The sequence below is a fragment of the Ictalurus punctatus genome, chromosome 27 (assembly GCF_001660625.3).
Source record: "Ictalurus punctatus breed USDA103 chromosome 27, Coco_2.0, whole genome shotgun sequence".
Lineage (NCBI taxonomy): Eukaryota > Metazoa > Chordata > Actinopteri > Siluriformes > Ictaluridae > Ictalurus > Ictalurus punctatus.
This window is the reverse complement of record NC_030442.2, coordinates 11,172,572-11,187,500: the sequence shown is the minus strand read 5'-3', so window position 1 is coordinate 11,187,500 and position 14,929 is coordinate 11,172,572.

The following is a 14,929-nucleotide window of genomic DNA, read 5'->3' as shown; positions in this document are numbered from 1 at the left end:
CAAAGTTAAAGCGAAATAAGATCAAAATTGGCAGAGGTCAAAAAGGGTGAGACCCCCTCAAAACACAAGGTGCTGTTTGGTCTGCTTTTGATTTATGTTATTCTGGAGGGCCGCCAAGAAATTAATACATTAACCCAATGCAATCGGCCCAAGCTCATGGCCTGGACCTCTGTGCCACTGTTGGCTGTAGAGTGGAGAGTATACATCAGCGACGTATGTGCTTAAATGTTTATAGTGTCGTTATTGAGAGGGAGTAAGTTACTGGAAGGCACCTATAATAAGAATAAGCCGCCAGTATTATTTTTGGAGCACTTGTTTCCTGAGGGTGGAGGATTCTGGCGTCAGTTATTTTGATTATCGATAATGAAACCAGATGGCATAAAACCAGGATGTGTTTCCCAAAAAAGATGAGTCTTAAAGCAACTTAACAGCAGTTTTGCCGAAAGCTTTTCTTACCTATTACTAGGTATTTCTGTGACTCCACCCAGCCAGAGTCTGGCAAAATGGATCAGTGAGAAAAACATAAATGGAATCCAATAGACAGTGCTCTTAACTAGCATATAGATGTATGCAAAATCAACAATTTGCCACTTTTTCTTAACTTTATTACATTTCAGGATGAAGCAGGATTGGTTAAACTATTTTCTAAATCTCATGTTGTCGTCACCTAAAAATAAAGGGGGATGGCATTCCATTTTTGTTTGAAGAGGGGGAAGATATCAATAAAAATGATATTAATATTAATATTAAAAGCAGTTCTTGCAAAACAAGTCACTTTTAGAGGCACAATATGTAAGATCTTTAATATTGGTTCCAACTTGCCCAATGGATAAAGAGAGTGTAAAATGTTGCCTATGTATTCACTTATATTTTCTTACAGATTTCTTTTGACACTGTTAGTCAAGTTAGACTTTGTACATTGGAATATTCTTGTTTTACTCTGTTCTTAAAATGAGCACTTTATTATAGTGTTTAAACAAAAATATGGGAAAATAAAAAATAACACAGATCAACGAGCTTCTCTTTTATCCCTGAGTTCTAACTCACTTTAGCCTGGTGTTGTTCCTCCTTATCCTGGTCAGGAAATGCCATACTCTGCTCTTCTATTTCTCTCCTCTTCCTCCTGGACTTCCACATTAGGCAAGTGTTTTAGTTTCCCTTCTCTGGTGTTCTTCTAAATCCCATCCAATATGCATATCAATCCTTTCACCTTGCTTTGAACCCTGAAATATGCTCCTCAGCTATGGGCTGTGAGCAAAAAGGTAATAGCAAATAGACATGTATAGGAAATCTACTTTCACTCTGTAGCCAAATTAGTGTTCATTAAGTTTTTACTCAGGAAAATTGCAGTTGGTCCAAATAAAATTCTCAGGAGTGTTCCCCGGCCAAAATGTTTATAAAAAAGTTTTTGGTGGTCACACGTCCAGTTTCATACTGAGAATTCTTTCTGGAAGCTGTAGATGAAATTCAAGAGGTGTTTGTTCTAATATGCTTTCTGCTTTATGCTAGCCATCCCAAATTCTGGTTGAAATTTGTATGTCGCTGTGCACATGGCAGAGTTATAGTGGTGCATCAAAAGCACTGCAGTTTTATCCTGTACCCAACCAAGAAGGGTCATTATCTCCCAAGACCCGCATTAACCCCCCCCCCCCCCCCCCCCATTGCCCTGTTTATCTCTATTAGCATATCATCAGGGGTGTGGCTTCATGGTTAGCACTGGGTAACACTGCCACCTGAATTGTCTCCCCAACCCTGACATCTAAAGACGTTTCTGTGAAATATAATACTCCTTATAAATCATGGAGACTTAATGAATTATATGTAACCCTGATTGCATCAGTGTCATATTTTAGGTTTTGTAAGACTAATACACTGGGTACGCTACTGTTCCCCATCACTGAGATGGATTAGTGGATTAGTTTATATTTGATCACACCACAGCATTAAGACAAACAGCTCCACTTGGCACATCAGCAGCAGCTTTATTCTCATATTTGAATGATGAACATAAATTGGTCTTTTTGTTCGGTGAAGAGTGAACTAAAATGTACAACAACTCTGAAACTACAAAACAAGCACAAAACAACAACAGTAGTAGTAGTACTGATAATAACCCAGTTTAGGCAAACAGATCAGTGAGGTTGTTTTTTTTTTTTTTTTTTTTTTTTTTTTTTTTAAGGGTTTTCTTACCCAAATTACTCTCATTTGTCTTTGTCTTCTTTTTGAGGCAGAGCAGCACTATTGGGTCAATTTACTTTTTAATTTACAAACAACCTACAAATGACTTTATATTACAAGCATTTAGAATTTTTAACGAGAGACGTGTGTTAATTAAAAGGACGTTCTTAAGATGAAGTTAACGTTTTGTAATTAACTTTATGAATCTTTTTGGAAACACTTCTTACGGTTTCCTCATTTTTTCAAACATAAATTTAAAGTAAGCTAAAATATCAGTAGAATGACGATATTTGAAGAAGGAGTAGTGATTATTACAGGAAGGAGGCTGATATGACCGAATCTTTACAAAAATAATTCTGTTTACTTGACCTGTAAAAAGGTGACCAAGAAAAACAGAAAGACTTCCACTTTAATGGGCCGGTGAAGGTCTGCCTGATTGGGCCAAATGACGTAAAGCAGCAAGGCTGAGTCAGACGTGCCTGATTGAAGGAGCATATGTGTGTGAGTGTGTGTGTGCAATAATAAAAGACAGAAAGCTAGGTGTAAATACTGTACACTGTACTCTGACAGAGAGTGTATTAATGTAAACTGAAAGCGAGGATGCACGTTAGTGTTTAAGCACTGAAGGCAAATGCTCACATATGGTAGGATGTAAAAAAAAAAAAAAAAGAAAAAAAAACCCCAACCAAACATAGGCATGTGTGTGCTTATGTATGTGTGTTTGTGCATCTGTGTGTGCAGCTCCTGATCTGCAGTGCTGTATGGTAAACAGGAACGCTTTCCTTGGAAGGAGGAATTTCCCCCAGCAGTCCCCTAGATCAGTAATAGTGCTGGTAATGAGCTGCAGCTGTCACAGTGCTTTCCGCTCCTCGTCCCTGATTCATGTTCCTGCTGCACACCATCTACAACTGGAACAAATGTTTACCCCGATGAGAAACAGACAAACACTGCCCAGCACACAGATCCTAACACACTAACTAATGGCCGCAGCCCTGTTTTAGCTCTTTTAATAATGCAAGCTAGCTATGAGATGCAGACGCCCAGGGGAAATAGTGGCGACCATTAAATACAAAATATTCTAGGTGTACAATAAATAACATATAATAATCTCAGCAACAAAGAGAAACATATATTAGAACAGAAAAGGATAGTATACAAATGGTTAGAAATGGACTGCAAAGCTGGAATGTGTGGGTCATTTAAAATAGAATTGAATTGAATTGAACAGAACAGAGCAGAGCTAAATAGAATAGATTTGAATAGACTAGAATGGAAAAGTACAATACAGAGAATACATTCTTGAATTTGCATATCTCAGCTTGTTATGAAGGATATGATCGATTGAAATAGAATTAAATACAATTGAATATAATGGAATAAAACAAATGGAAATGAGACACCGGAAGTCTTACTGGAACATGTATTGTAAAAGTGCAATACAGTGAAATTATGTTCATTGTATATTTCAGCTTGTTAGGGAGCTGGATATTGAGGGTAGAATAGAATAAAATAGAATAGCATAGAATAGAATAGACAGGCGTTTTGTCGTATAGTACAAGTACAGTACAAGAAAATTATTTTCTGTTCTTTTTTTAATTAATTATTTTTTGCTTGCATACACCAGGTTGTTATCAAGGATAGAAATCGATAGATTGACAAATCTAAATACAGTTGCATAGAATAGAATAGAATAGAATAGAATAGAATAGAATAGAATAGAATAGAAATACAGCATTTATTGTCAGATATACACATACAGTATAGAGAAATGATTTTCCTCACAAGAAATTACTTGGCAAGGAGTAGAAAAGAATACAATAAAATTGAATAGACTAGACTGGGATAGAATAGAATAGAATAGAAAGATGGCTTTTGTCAAATATACAAATATAGCACAGTGAAATTCTTTTTCTAGCATATCCCAGTTTGGTCAAAACTAGATTAGATTAGACTAGAACAGAACAGAACTGAATAGAATAGAATAGAATAGAACAGAATAGAATAGAATAGAATAGAACAGAATATAGGATTTGTATTTCTTAAGCAGTTTCAAGGCTACAGTGCTCTGAAGATGCTGAGCAGCTTCTTCTTTTCAAAACATATTATTGTTTTATTTTTATTTTTCACTTTTTTAAACTGTACTTCTCTCTCATATTCATGACAGAGAGATGTGTGTATGTGTTTGTGTGTGTTTGTGTTCTTACTCTACATGGCAGTAGATCTGTGACTCAAAACGACACCACAGTGTGCCATGAAATCCTGGCAGTGGCATTAATCACACTTTTTTTTAATTAGCACGGACCGGCTTTATTAATTAGGTGTGATACGGCACTGATATGGCCTCTCTCTGTCAGCCCTCCTTCCTCATCATGCATACACACAGGCTCAGAGGAAAATAATGCTTACACACCACGTGCACGCACACACACACACACACACACACACACACACACACACAAACATTTTAGCCATCAGACCTCCTCTCTCACAAACAGATGTCTTACCCTCTTATAGGGAGGGAGAATGAAAAAGTGAGAATTGGTAGAAAGGCTATGTTGTATGTGTATATATGTATGCAGACTAATATTTAAGAAGATCAATAGAGATGATCATGCTCACAATGAACATAAAATTCAGTCAAACAGGAAAATTTTTTTAATGAACCTCGAGAGTATGCAATGTGGCCTAGTTTAGGCAGAAGTGCATTCTCAAACTGCTCGAAACTGAAAGCCTGGAACAGGCTGTCCATCAAACAGTGTGGCAGGAAGTAAACAGCACATGGTAATAGGTAAAAGTGTGTTTTATTGTCTGTTCAAGCAAAATGAACTTTCAAAACACGACACTTTCCTCACGTCAACTGAGGAAGACGATATAGAATCATGTACGTATTAGGTATCAGATCTTAAAAATGTAGTTAGATAACTTACGAATTAGGCTTCTCTAATACATGAACTACAGCTAATGTTTAGAGAAACGTAAGTAGTTACAGTATACTACTGAGATCTTAACTCACAAAATTACATCTACGATTACTGTTACTATGATTACAGCTAATCTTCTGCTCAGATCTTCCGCTAATTACGATTATACCACATCACAGCTGAATTCTCAATTCTGATTGGCCAGTAGGTGTGGATTCATTTTCTATGACAGTGGCTCTGCAGTAGTTCCAGCTATAATTCAGATCACAGGTTTGGGATGTTTGTTCTAATAAGATTATCATTTGTATAGGGAGCATGGTGGCTTAGTGGTTAACACGTTAGCCTCGCACCTCTGGGTTTGGGGGTTTGAATCCTGCCTCCACCCTCTGTGTGCAGAGTTTGCATGTTCTCCCCGTGTCTCAGGGGTTTCCTCTTGGCACTCCAGTTTCCTCCCCCAGTCCAAAGACATGCGCTGTAGTCTGATTGGCATTTCCAAATGGTCCGTGATGTGTGAATCTGTGTGCAGTTGTGACCTGCAATCGGTTGGCACCCCGTCCAGGGTCTCTTCTGTCTTGTGCCCCGAGTTCCCCGGGATAGGCTCCACGCAACCCTGTTTAGGATAAGTGGTATGGAAAATGGATGGATGGATAGTAGCAGCTAATTTTCAGGGACCTGTATGATAGACAATTCAAAATGTATAATTCTGTAAGGAGATGTTTATCCAATACTAATGGAAGGAGTCTCCAGTGTCAGCTCTAATGGTCAAGTTTTCCGCCACAGGAGACTTCAGGACAGATGGCTTTGCCTTCTTGTGGTTTTTTGGTAACATGACAAGCTGTGTTTATTTTCTTTGTCTTATTTATGTCAAGAGAGAGAAAAATAGAGAGAGGCTGGTCTTAAGGATCCTTAAGTCTTAAGGATGTTCTAATCAGTTAAAAGCATGATGTGTTGTTCATTAACAAAATAAAAAAGTAATAATTGTCATATTGCAGTGGTATAAAAGCAATAAAACCCTTTAGGACATGCTGTTATTGGAAACATCCAGTGTGGTAACGGCCCACATCACACCAATTGCCACTGATTATTTTCCTATAAGAGAACATCCCATCGTGGTTTATTCATTACAGAATAATTAAACGAAGCTACATGAGAAATAGGGATGTAGGATTGCTATTGATGCCGATAATGGCCGGAAATCCTGGATCATATTTTTATACCTTTTCATATTTTCTTATCAGGTCCACTGAAGTATTTAAAGCAGTGAAATCATGTGATCAGTCCCTCCAGGATTTTGCAATTTTGTGATCACAGAAATGAACGCAAAATCAAGGAAACACCGCAATATTCGCAGGAGCTTGCAATTTTTCTAAATTAACACAGATTTTCCACACATTTGGGCCAAGACATGTCATGTGACATCATCACAATGAGCATTCAGCCAGAGCCCCCTTGGATTCATGTATGTCGAACATGAGTACAGCTAAAAGGTCTCATTTACCAACAAACATGACCTTGCAAAACAATTTAGTGCACTCGCAATTTCGCCGATTCAAGTAGTAATTCTGCATCGCAAATTTTATAAAAAGCCACAGCAAAATCAAGGATTTTTGGCCGCAACAATCACAAAGAAACTCTGTGAAATCCTGTACGGATTGATGTGAAGTTTAAAAACAGACAAAACATGAACATAAGACAAAACATCTCTTATTTTTCTCATAACATGGCAGAGACATAACACTCAGCTCATTTACTGTGAGGATGTCAGTAGGAGATAAGTATCAGGTTTCAGCCCATATTGCGAGGTCTGATATTAGAAAAGATTGGAACCATATTATTACCAAACACATTTAACAAAAAAATTGAATAAATAATGTAGCATTTGCTATGTTTAAACTTGGCTGATAAAAGGTTTGTACATGATACAAAATACTTGTACAACACTGGTTCTAGGAAATGGAGTTCATCTGATAGCTTTGATACTTGTAGCACCAATAGGACAACCTCTTCTTAAATCATCAGGTCATCTCAGGAAGGATTTCTTTGCCACTGGCTTGGACATGAGGGATGTCCTGAATTTTTGTAAAACTGCTTTGTAACAATGTCTATCATTAAAAGTGCTGTATAACTACAATAAAATTTAATTAAATGTTTCTCTAGGCAAAGGTCCCACCCATTATAAATACCAGTATCCCTGCATACAGAAGGTGGACATTTTTGTTAGTGTCTTTTCCCGACCGCCTCACTCTCCCCTTCAAAGAGCTTTTTATGATTTTTCTAGAAAAAGGCACTACGCAGAATTGACATGGATTACAAAACAGAATGTGCTTTTGCAGGAGGAGAGAGTACTGTTGAGCAGAATTGACTGGTCAAAGAGAAAAGGCAGAATTGGGAAAATCAAAGCGTGTACTGAGGGTGTATTGAACAAGTGAACTGCCCACACAGCTTGTGTACTACACTCAACTCCTCGTACTACATTCAACTGAGGAATGAGAGCCAGCTCATAGGATCAGCCTCTCTCTCTTTCTCTCTCTCTCTCTCTCTTTCTCTCTCTCTCTCTCTGTCTCTCTCTTTCTCTCTCTCAAAGCCACTTGACTGTGCTGGTGTTTATCTTGCACTGACATCCTTTGCCTCCACTATTCCCTCTCCACTCGGAGCAGCAGCACACACCACACACACACACACACACACACACACACACACACACACACACTGCAAGAGACGGCGGTAATAAGAGACAGACACCGACACAGAGAGACAGTAACTAGAGGCAGTGGTCACAGGCTGTGAAATGGAAAGAAAGAGAAAGAAAGAGCTACAGAAACTCTCCCTTAGCCAGCTACCTTAAAACGAGGTCGTATGACAGTGGTCATGTGTTTGCAGTTAACCCCCGTCCAGCCTGTCTCACGCCTGAGATGTTTAGCAGGGAAAGCTCGCTCAAGCACGTTGTACAAATGAGCGTCATGGCCGAGTTAAAATGACAGACTCGAATCTAATGACTGATAAATCAGGAACTCCCACACACACACACACACACACACACACACACACACACACACACACACACACACACACTACTATGTGGAATCACATGGTGCTCCATAGCTAGCACATGTTCTGTGTTTATGGGATTATATTGAGTGGGTAAACATGCTTGCTGTAGCCTAGCATTCTCCTTTACAGGCCAGTGATTAGCATCCCTGCAGCTAAAAAGAGATGCTAGCAGAGGTGACACTGGAGCAGTTGTGGCTCTATGCTTCCTGCCAGACTTCATCAACACTGTTATACATCTTACCTCACGCAACACTAAAGGCCAACCAGAAGAAACATATATCAGACAACGAGGCTCATAGCACCTTTTAAAACCTGCTACTATATGTATTAGCCACAATTTCAAAAGCACATATACGAGGTTATAGTACATCACTGTAGAATTCTCAATTCGGACCATTTACAAGGTGTTTATTATCTTTATATAACAGCAGCTCAGACAGTAATGTGCAATTGTTTCTGTAGTAACAACGTACACAGGGATTTGCATGTCAGATGCCCTACATTGCAGTGTTTGTTGATTGTACATAAGGTGAAGTTTTCTGTAAGGAGATTTTTACTAAGCATTTCTGGAAGGAGTCTCCAATTTTAGAAATTTCTCTGTAACCCAGCAAGCTGCTTTGTCTGTCTTGTTAACTTCAAGAGAAAAGGAAAGGCAGGAGAAGTAAGGGCTGTTTGTAGCATTTATAACATAAGTGATCTTACAGGAACTTACTAGGTCTGCAGATGTTAAATGTAACTCTAATTGAATAAAACGTATGATGTAATTAAGAAAAAATATATATTAGAGCCTGTTAGCATTAGATATTGAGGTGGTGATGAGGAAAACTTCAGGATGTCCTGTTATTGGAAAATAATCAACTATGATCATATGGTAATGCATAACACCACCTCATCGTTGATTATTTTTCTATAATAGCACACCTCGTCGTTTTTGTTCTTTAGTTAGCGTGTCCAAGATAGCACATAGTCTAGCACTTTACAAATTAAAACCAAGACACAAGTGCATAAACCATGAACGCTTTCTATCAGTGGAGCAAAACAATGTGATAGATAGGCTAATTGTTTTAGCGTGCTCATTTGGAGGTAATATATACTACACGTGCTCTAGTCATTGTGTTAGGACTGGGGGTTAATTGTGAAAGGAACTGATACTTGGTTAGTGTAACGATTATATATATATATATATATATATATATATATATATATATATATATATATATATATATATATATATATATATATATATATATATATATATGCTATTTCCATGGATTTATGAGTTGCCCTTTTGTATAGCAAAAACAGTGTTTGTAGTAACTAGTGTAGCTTACTGCAGTTGTACTGTATTGTGATTTGAGCCTACTGCTTACTGTCACTGTGAACCTGTTTCTCATTTTATGCAGCTTCATCCTCACATACAGCGCTTTTTGAAACAGTTACTCCCCCTAAACGTGTGTGTCCGCCCATAGATCTAAAGGAGTTTTCCCTTTAGAATTAGGACGTGCTTTGGAGTGCATGAGCTGATAAGCTGTTCTCCTGCCTCTTCTTCTCCAGTCTGGCTTTGAGAGGATTTACACAGAGCTCTTCCTTTAGCCGTAGCAGCAAGGGCCAACAAGACATCAAGACTTTGAGATAACCTAAACTCTCCAAGCTAAATCCACTCATCTTTTTTTCTTTCTTTCTGAGAGCAATAGCAGAATGTTGGCAGGACAGAAGGGATAGAGGGACTTGCTCTTTTAAAGCGGATGTATTGGGGTCAGAGGTCACATGCTCAAACGCAGAGGGTCAGAGTCCCAGCTGCAAAACAGGACAAAGATCTCATGCTGAGAGAAAGAGAGACACAAAGTGAGATGGAGAGAGGGAGTGCGAGGGTGTGTGTAAGTGCAGAGCATAATGCACATTTTAACAACTCCCCAAAGAGAGAGAGACAATGGCGGCATGTATTAGTGACACAATGATGTTTTAAATTTTTTTTTTATTATTATTATTTTTCCAATTCATTGCAAATGCATCCACCAGTGGCAGTCATGGAAAGTACAGCAGTTATGTACAGTATATATTATGTATATGAGCTTAGTAATAATTAATTATTAATATGTGAATGCTTTATGTATATGTGAATGCTTTATTATTAAATACAGTGCCCTCCACTAATATTGGCACCCTTGGTAAATATGAGCAAAGAAGGCTGTGAAAAATTGTCGTGAGTGTTTATCATTTTGATCTTTTGTTAAAAATTAAAAAAAAAAAAATACTCTGCTCTCATGGAAAGATTTTAAACAAAAGATCAAAAGGTTAACAATAAAGCCTTGTTTTGCTCATATTTACCAAGGGTGCCAATATTAGTGGTGGACACTGTACAAGTTTTCTAGCCTAAATCCCACATTGTAGCATTGTGTGGTCTACGAGTGTAGCTTGGTTTTATCAGAAAGAAAAATGCTTTGCATAAGCAAACAAACAAACAAACAAACAAGCAAACAAGCACATGCTTGTGCTTTGGCTCAAGTTACTACTAACTTATTTTAGGTGTGCTTTAAATTTCCATCAGGTTACTTTTCAAAACTGAAAGCTCACAATATCAGAAATATTAGTGAAAGTGCTGCAGAGTGTATATATCCTGCTTTCCATGTTTGCTCTGAAACTGAACCGATGTCTTTGCTTTTCAAAACTCAACCAGCATCCAAACCTGCCTATGAATGTTTTTCTTTTTTTTTTTTTCTTTTTACATTTTATTCCTAATTGAACACTTTGGCAGAGAGATGCATTAAAAGGCTGAAAAGCATTTTAAGATGCCTCCTGGTCACCTCTCTCTCTGCAGATACTCGTTTTTCTCTAGGCTTAAATGGATAATGACCTCCTAACCACACACACACATACACACACACTCATCCATGCACATATATATTTTTTGTATCTAGTCATTTATACAACAACGATGAAGGACATCTAGCTTAATTAACCAACCTTTGAGTGATTTATAATAGCCTAATGTGTAATTATGATTTGCCAGAACTCAGCCGGTGAGCAAAAGTAAAAGCAGACGATATAACGCCAATCTCTGCTTCAGCTCAGATGGTAATCTTTTGTGCAGCCGGTGCCATGGAAACCAATATTAAGTGGACACTTTAATCATATGATTAATTCAGCTTTGCAACCTCTTTGTCTCTATTTTTAAAACAGGTGAGAAAGTAGCACCTCGCAGCCTCTGCAGACCAACATAACTCTACTGGCCTTCAACATCATTCCTCTCATACTCCTTTAGTGTTGATCACAGAGAAAGCAACAGGGAGGTTTTACTGAGAAAACACATAAAGACAGCAGGGGATAGAGTTTAAATATATATTGTATGATAAAAGGGATTGTGTGTACCATTAATCATGTGTGATACTGTATCTTTTTTTTTTTCTATAAAGAATAATCCTGAACAGTGTAATATCTTTGTTTCCCTTTCTTTGTTTTCTCAGGGTGTAAAGTTCCTGAATGAAGATTAATGATCAATGATCTACGAGTGATCTTGGATAAAAGGTCAGTACTTACAATATCAAATACACATTCCTGTACTCATACACCTACAGTATTTGTACACTCAAGTTCACACCCTTTGGCTATGTTATGACCTGTTAGTCCATTTCTAGAATTGGAGTCAAATTGATAAATCTGGTTCATTTTCTATTCTAAATGTATGTGGATCTGAAAACAAGAGGGATGTGTTGGAAGAGATGGATCTAGAAACTTCTTTCACGAGCATATTTTATTTAATGGGTGCTAAATATTCAGTCCATGCAGGATTTCAAATAATCAAGCAAACTCCATGATATTCGGAGGAGCTTGCAATGTTTCATTTTTACCGCAGATTTGGGCCGAATTGCGTCATGTGACGTCATCACAACGGCATTCAGCCAAAGCCCTCGTTGATTCACGTGCTTTGAACATGAGTGCAGCTAAAAGGTCTCATTTACCAACAAACATCACAAATTTAGAAAAAACCTGCAGCAAAATCCGGCATTTTTGCCTGCAACAATCACAAAAAAGTCTGTGAAATCCTGTATGGACTGAATGTTAAACAAATACTTATTAATCCATTCATTGATCTTTAGTAACCACCTAAAGTCCAATCCAGGAAAACTGGGCATGAGATGTTAAAACACCTTGGATTGGATGCCAGCACACACACACACAGACATCTAGAGTAGCCAATACACCTACTGGCATGTTTTTGGGCGGTGGGAGGAAACTGAAGAACATAGAGGAAACCCACATGGAGAACATGAAACTCCAAACAGACAGTAACTCAAGCTCAGAATCGAATCAAGGATACTAGAGCTGTGAGGCGGCAACACAACCCGCTGGGCCACCCACTAAATAATTAAATAAAGGTGTGCCTGTCTATTATGAGACTTGCATACATACCAAAGTGTAGATTTGAAATAAATATATATTTGATAGCTAGCTGCTTAGTTAGGCTGGTTAACAAACAGGAAATAAGTTCATTTCTTGTTTTTACACAACTTCCTTTCAACCAGCAGCAGAAAATTAGCTTTATAATCATACAGCTGATGCAAAAAAGAAAAAAAAAAATGCTGTAACAAATTGTTGTCTGGACTTTATGATACATGATAGATGGAAGGATGTATACTAACTCTTGTGTGTGTTCAAACAACGGCAACAATCAGGAACAATTTCAAATGGTTGCACCTACCCTTATATGCACACCCTAATACTCTGATACGTGTGTATTTATACCCCTATATTGACACTCTCTATACTCATGCTCATGTACTATACATCTATTCTCAAGCTATTTCTTTTATACTTTCACTCTCATCCACTGAAATCAGGTGACAGGTATAAAAGCATACATGAACAGTATAGTGAGTTACCTTTCTATACACAAATATTAGATACAACAGATCATGTACACAGCAGCAGACTTGTTGTCTGTCTGAGCCTGTCTGAGACAACACGTTCCTATTGTCGCACAGTCGAAGTCCCACTCATCTCCCATCTCTGTGTCTTTCTTCTTCTTTTTCTTTCATGCACACATACACACACACACACACACACACACACACACACACACACACACCCATCATGATCACCATTTCATCACAATGACGTGCACACATCCACCATCAGAGGGCTGCCTAGCCTGAAGTGGGCTTTGACAGCACCGGGTAGGCAGAACACAGGAAGCACATTTAGGTATCAGCTCCTGTCGTCTACACCTTTTCACATCCCATCAAGGTTACATCCCTCTATCGGCTCTCTCGCTCTTCAGCGGAGATGAAAGTGTGGCCTGCTCCACTTTGCTAGAGCTAAATGACACGTCACAATACGAACACGTGCAGACGAGCAAATGAAATATTTACAGAAGGAACAAAAAGTGGAGAGAGAGAGAGAGAGAGAGCGAGAGAGAGAGGGAACACAAGGAAATTAAAATGAAGAAAAGTAAGAAATGGAGGACTGAAGTGGGCTGAGGAAATAATTGTGAGTGTGGTTGAGATTGCAGGAGATCAGGAATGTACAGGATGTGGGTGGCACATCAAATGCATTTCCATCCACACAAGCACATGTTTTAAAAAACCAAACATCGCTGGCTTTATGACTGTGAAATATCATCCTGCTGGATTAACATGTGCTTACAGCTTTGTGGTGCTACAAAAAGCACAATATATAACATTTATTAGTAATCTGTACAGAAACCTGACATTAACACCATTCTGTCAAAGTTGAATAGTTTTCTTCACAAACATGGTGTCACTGGTTACATTTGCTCATCGGGATTTACAGTGGTGCTTTAAAGATTGTGAACCCTTTTGAATTTTCTATATATCTGCATAAATATGACCTATAACATCATCGGATTTTCACACTCCTTTCACACAAGTCCTAAAAGTAGACAAAAAGAACCCAATTAAACAAATGGGACAAAAATATCATACATCATCATTTACTTATTGAGTAAAATGATCTTGGGTGTGAATCTGATGATGTTTTAGATCATATTTATGCATATATATATATATATATTTTTTTTTTTTTCAAGCATCACTCTAAGGGTTATGAAAAGCTGAAACACAAGTGTGAGTGCATGTGTGTGTGTGTGTGTGTGTGTGTGTGTGTGTGTGTGTTTGGGAGGTATTAAACTCTGTGCTTTACCCCCACTCACAAATCCTAATTATTTTCTTAGTCAGCCGGGTGTGCAGCGTTGGCCAGCAAGTTGTGCAAATGCTTATTTAAGCTGTGTAACTTACATCCATATGGTTTTCATCATCATAAAGACCCGCTTGAGCAGCTTATGTTTTCATGAGGCCGAGGCTTTGGCCTGTCTGTCAAACGCGCAACACTTCAGAGCTACAAGCTTTCCCCTTCAGTCCACTTTTCTTTCTCCTTTTCTTTATTTATTTACTTATGTTTTCTTATGTTTTGTATTCTGAAATTTTACAATTAAAGCATATGAATCCAATATTTTTTTGTGTGTTGTCCTCTTTAAAATAAAATATTACAACATTGTTATGAAAGGAAGTTTTATACAGTTGTGGTGGCACTGTTTGTTTACGGACATGCTAACATCTGTTGCACTGAAAATTCTATTTTAAAGCCGTTTGCACCAAAACCGGCTCCATTTTAAACCTCATGTTGTGTTCACTACTTACCAACAGATGTCTCACTGACCAGAGTCATCTCTTTAGAAATAGAGCGTAGAAATCTAATTTTATTTTAAAACTAATCCAGATAATACATAGAGCGCAGTGCAAAATAATTAAATTAATATTGTT